Below are 6,315 nucleotides of genomic sequence, written 5' to 3'. Positions count from 1 at the left end.
GTATGCAGATGAGGTGTAAGATAAAGGCAGTAGTATGGAGAAGAGGTATAGATGAGGGAAGAGAAGGAGAAGAAGAGGAACGATCATACCGTGGTGGGTTGTCTCCCACCTAGCACTTTGCTTTAACGTCCTTAAGTTGGACACTTCAGTAGCTCAGTTTTTAGTTGTGAGTGGATCCTCCAAAAGGAAGATATCTAACTCTTTGTTTTTCGTCGCCTTCTCACCATGGTAGAGCTTCAAACAGTGTCCATTAACTTTGATGAGTTCAGAGCTTGAAGGGTGACTTAGATGAAAAACTCCGTACGGCTCAGCCCTCTCGACTCTATGTGGACCTTCGCACCTTGATCGCAGTTTGCCTGGCATGAGCCTCAGTCTAGAGTTGTAAAGAAGGACCAAATCCCCAGGTTGGAACTCCTTTCTCTTGATGTGTTGATCATGTACAGCCTTCATTTTCTCCTTGTACAGTCTTGAGTTCTCATAAGCTTTTAGGCGAAGGCTCTCCAATTCTTGCAGTTGTAACTTCCTTTCAGCTCCGGCTTTCTCAAATCCCATGTTGCATTCCTTTACTGCCCAAAAAGCTTTGTGCTCCACCTCAACTGGAAGGTGACAAGCCTTTCCATAGACTAAGCGGAAAGGACTCATCTCAATGGGTGTCTTGTATACTGTTTTGTATGCCCAGAGTGCATCTTATAGTCTGGTACTTCAGTCTCTTCTATGAGGTTTGACTATCTTCTGTAAAATGCGCTTTATCTCTCTATTAGACACCTTGGCTTGTCCATTAGTCTGAGGATGGTAGGCTGTTGCTATTTTATGAATGATCCCATGCTTCTTTAGTAATCCTATTAGTCTCCTGTTACAAAAATGGGTGCTTTGATCGCTCACGATTGCTCGTGGTGATCCAAAGCGACAAATAATGTGGTTTCTAACGAAGGAAACAACAGTGTTAGCATCATCAGTACGGGTGGGAATTGCTTCCACCCATTTAGAAATATAGTCTACAGCTAACAGTATATAGAAGTGGCCATTAGAATTTGGAAATGGACCCATGAAGTCAATGCCCCAAACATAAAAAATTTCACAGAAAAGCATAGTTTGTTGAGGCATTTCATCCCTCTGGGATATATTACCAAACCTTTGGCATGGGGGACAAGATTTACAAAATTTAGCAGCATCTTTAAAAAAGGTGGGCCACCAGAATCCACATTCTAAGATTTTTCTAGCTGTTCTTTGAGGGCCAAAATGTCCTCCACTCTCAGATGAGTGACAAGCCTCTAAAATGGACTGGAATTTTGATTGAGGCACACACCTTCTAATTATCTGGTCAGCGCCACATCTCCATAAATATGGGTCATTCCATATATAATATTTAGACTCACTTTTCAGCTTGTCTCTTTGGTGCTTAGTAAAGTGTGGAGGAAAAGTGCGGCTTACTAGATAATTAGCTACAGGTGCATACCAAGGGACTACCTCAGATACTGCTTGTAGGTTATCAAATGGAAAATTATAAGCTATAGGAGTGGAGTCATCCTTAATGTGTTCAAGGCGACTCAAGTGGTCTGCCACTAGATTCTGGTTACCACTCCTGTCCTTTATTTCTAAATTAAATTCTTGTAGTAGCAGTATCCAACGTATAAGCCTTGGTTTGGATTCCTTTTTAGCTAATAAATACTTTAGAGCTGCGTGGTCTGAGTACACTACTACCTTCGTACCAAGTAAATAGGCTCGGAATTTATCCAGAGCAAAAACAATAGCAAGAAGTTCTCTCTCAGTAGTAGTGTAATTGGACTGAGCGGCGTCTAAAGTTTTAGACACATAAGTAATAACAAAAGGGTCCTTACCTTCACGCTGAGCCAGCGCTGCTCCTACTGCATGGTTGGAAGCATCGCACATGATTTCGAATGGATGGCTCCAGTCCGGTCCTCTCACAATTGGAGCTTGAGTCAGTGCGGTTTTCAGCTTATCAAACGCTTGTTTGCAATCCTCACTGAACTCGAATTCAATATCCTTCTGCAGTAGTCTGAATAGGGGAAGTGCTACCTTACTAAAGTCCTTAATGAATCTTCGGTAAAAACCTGCATGTCCAAGGAACGAACAGACTTCCCTCACAAAGGAGGGGTAAGGCAAACTAGAAATAACATCTACCTTTGCTGGATCTACAGAAATACCAGTATTAGACACAACATGTCCCAGTACGATTCCTTGTTTAACCATAAAATGACATTTTTCAAAATTCAATACAAGGTTTGTACTGACGCATCTATCTAATACTCTAGATAAACTATCCAAGCAAAGGTTAACAGAATCACCATAAACGCTAAAATCATCCATAAAAACCTCCATACAGTCCTCAATAAGATCAGAGAAAAGACTCATCATGCACCTTTGGAAAGTAGCTGGTGCATTGCACAGGCCAAAGGGCATTCTCTTGTAAGCATAAGTCCCAAAAGGACAGGTAAAGGTAGTCTTTTCCTGATCCTCAGAAGCTATATAAATCTGGAAGTAGCCTGTGTAACCATCTAAAAAGCAATAATGTGATTTACCTGACAGGCGATCCAGCATTTGATCAATGAATGGAAGAGGGTAGTGATCCTTACGAGTAGCTTGGTTGAGACGCCTGTAATCAATGCAGACCATCTAGGCGTTCTGTACTCTGGTTGTTATGAGCTCTCCATGCTCATTCTTCACTGTAGTGACTCCAGACTTCTTGGGCACCACTTGCACTGGGCTCACCCATTTACTGTCTGAGATGGGATAGATAATACCTGCCACTAATAGTCTGGTCACTTCCTTCTTGACAACCTCTAAAATAGTGGGGTTCAGTCTTCTTTAGGGTTGGGGAGAAGTGAGGTCCCGTGCAATGATAACTGGAAACTTCTGCTTGTCCTCGAGGTAAGCATATTTGAGGTGTGGAGGGAGGGATTTCAATTCTAACTTCTGTTCATGGTCTGGCTCTAGATTATCTGGAACTGGTGGCAGTGGTAGAGTACCTGCATTGTCCTCGGAATTCCCCACACTTGGACCTTGTCCTATGTACTTATCTTCAAACTCTTCCTGGTGAACTTCAGCTACGGTTTCATCTATGATGTCACACTGGAAGATGGAACGGTCTTCTGGAGGGTGCTTCATAACTCCATTCAGATTGAAGCTTACTACTTGGCCGTCTATTTCAAAAGAGTATGTGCCTGCGAAAGCATCTAATTTGAACTTCGAGGTCTTCAAGAAAGGTCTTCCGAGTAGGATAGATGATGGCTTCTCTGAGTCATTTTGGGGCATCTCCAGGATGTAAAAATCAATGGAGAAAGTGAGACCTTTAATGCCCACCAATACATCTTCAGCAACTCCAGCCACAGTAATAATACTTTTATCTGCTAACACAAAACGAGTTGTCGACCTTTTTAAGGGAGGGAGCCTCAAAACATCATATACAGATAAAGGCATTATACTAACACATGCTCCTAAATCACACATGCAGTCAGAAAATATCACACCTCCAATGGTACAGTAACCATGCATGGACTTAGATCACTACATTTTTTAGGTATATTTCCCATTAAAGCAGATATAGAACTTCCTAAAGGAATAGTTTCTAATTCATTGATTTTGTCTTTATGTATGCACAAATCTTTTAGGAACTTTGCATATTTAGGTACCTGTTGAATAACATCAAAAAGGGGAACAGTTACCTCAACCTTTTTTAATATTTCTACCATTTTTGGATCAGGTTTCAACTGCTTCCTGGGCTTCCTTGCAATTTGTGGAAATGGAATAGGAACGGCGTCCTCTATAGTGTCTGCGCCCTTTGGTGCTTCTTCTTGTGATTTGGCGTCTTCTTCTTCAGCCATGTCTTGCATGCTCTTTTCTTCTTCAACATCTTCTATTTCCACTACCTCTTCAGCTGAGGTGTGTTCAGGTGGGTTTGGCTCTTCCTGATTCCTCTCTTGTAATGTGGTTTCGAACCTTAGAGTGATGGCATTAATACCACCCTTTGGGTTGGGTAATGGTTGAGAGGGGAGTCCACCAGAGCTTGAGGACTGGTTGTTTGAGTTGGTCAGTGATCCAACCTGTGAGACAAGGGTTTGTAAAGTAGAAGTCAAAACATTCAGAGTTGCATTAAAATTATTTTTCATAGCCTGTTGTCTCCGATCAATGGTTTGTAGTAACTCATTATTAGGGGATGAAGAGGGATAAGTGATCTGAGAGGTTTGCTGAGAATTTTGAGGCTGTCTGAGATGAAGTGCTCTATAGGCCTGATTCTGATTCTGCTGCCTGAAGTTGTTATTGTTATTCCACCTCTGATTTTCATTGTTATCTCTGCCTCCTCTGTTATGATTGTCCCTCCAACCCTGGTTAGAATTGTCTCTCCAGCCTTGGCTAGAGTTATCCTTCCATCCTTGGTTATAGTTGCCACCTTGATTGTACCCTTGATTGGGGCGGTCATGAAAGTTATGAGTGGCTGCTACAGTGTTGTCTTCTGGTTGGAGTTGCGGACACTCATCGGTATAGTGACTGTAATCTGTACAGATTTCGCACACTCTTTGTGGAACCAACTGCTGGCTGTGCTATGGTGGAGAAGACTGAACTTGCTGAGGCTGTTGTTGATTCAGTTGCATCTGCTTCAGCAAGTTGGTCATTTCACATAAGCTCTGAGCTATAGCAGCAGTCTCTTTACTAGTGGATACCTCTGTAACAGCTTTTGACCGACTTTGTTTCTGCCTGTGATTCCTAGTAGAGTCAGCTAAGTCGCTGATCAATTGCCATGCTTCTTCCGTAGTCTTGTACTTTTTCATAGAACCATTGCTAGCACCTTCCAATGTGGTCCTATCTTGAGATTTCAAACCCTGTGTAAAGTAGCCGAGAAACACTATCTTGTCAATCATATGATGGGGGCATGCTTCTCGAAGATTATTGAAGTGTTTCAAGTATTCATAGAGGGTCTCAGATTCATCCTGAACAATCATAGACATGTCCTTCCTCAGCTTATCGGCAACTTCAGCTGGAAAGAATTTCTCCAGAAACTCTCTCCTAAGTGTATCCTAGTTGGAAACAGTTGTTCCGGGTTGAGTGTAGTACCACTCTCTTGCCTTTCCCTCCAGAGAAAACGGGAAGGCTTTCAACAGAATGGAGATTTCATCAATGCCATCACGCTTAACAGTAGAACAAGCAGTCTCGAAATCCCTAAGATGCTTGATAGACTCTTGAGCAGGTAAGCCATGAAACTTGGGCATCAAGTTGAGTAGCGAGGACTTTATTTCAAAATCCACAGCCACTGCTGGGTGGTGTGCCTGGAATGGTTAGAGTGTAAAATCAGGGGCTCCTTCCTCTTGGATAGTGACTCTTCTGGGTGTTGCCATGTCACCTGCACGTAAATGAACTGGATCAGTAGAGAAGGGGCTTGTTTCTTCCTTAGATGACGGTTCAGGTTCGTCCTCAAAGAGGAGTCACCGACGCCGAGCTTGCCTTATACGTGAAAGAGTTCTTTCAATCTCAGGGTCAAATACTGGCAAGCTTGGATCAGGAAGTGAACGCGTCATTTAACGAAAAAAACGTACAGCTCATAGTGACAGAATGAAAAGAAAAATTGCAATTAAAATAAATACCAATCAATAAATTAGCACACTGTTGCAACTCCCCGGCAACGGCGCCAAAAATTGACGTGGCAGAAATTGGCGAGTTAAGAATTTATTAATAAGGACACGTTGCAAGTACAGTCCTTAACCAGTCGAAAATCCGCTTATCAATTTAAAAGGGGTTGTCACAATATTGAAAATTAAATTACTGGGAGTATGAATCCCAGGTCGTCTCTCAACGAGTTGCAGAGAGATGTACTATTTCATCAATCAGGTGTTTTCAAAAATTGTTGAGTTGATAGACAGAAATTTAAATTAGAGAATTTAGTTGCAAGCCCTATTCTTGTTGAAATACTCTCAAGATTAATTAATAATTGGAAGTTACTCTGCTTAGTTAACCCTCACTAGGTAAAGGAAAGTCAAGCAAGTTGGAAATCTGTTTCTAATCATAAGTCCTAATCCTTTCCCTTGGGAAGGACTAGAGTTAATGATTAGAGGGTGATTAAACAATAAACCCAATTATAATTTCTCTCTTGAGTAGTTCAACTCAAGGATTCCTTTCAATCATCCCCAATTAAGTCATGGGACTACTCACTCATCATAATTATAAGTTCCACAGAATTAATGGTAAAAATAAAAGAAGACATGATAAATAATAATAAAAGGATTAATTGAAAATAAAAATAGTCTATATTAATAACTTGTAGAAATAATCCAATGTCAACTCTAGAGGGATTAAGAATATGGA

This window comes from Arachis duranensis, chromosome 10 (genome assembly GCF_000817695.3).
Source record: "Arachis duranensis cultivar V14167 chromosome 10, aradu.V14167.gnm2.J7QH, whole genome shotgun sequence".
In the NCBI taxonomy this organism is placed as follows: Eukaryota; Viridiplantae; Streptophyta; class Magnoliopsida; order Fabales; family Fabaceae; genus Arachis; species Arachis duranensis.
This window is presented reverse-complemented; position numbering follows the sequence as displayed.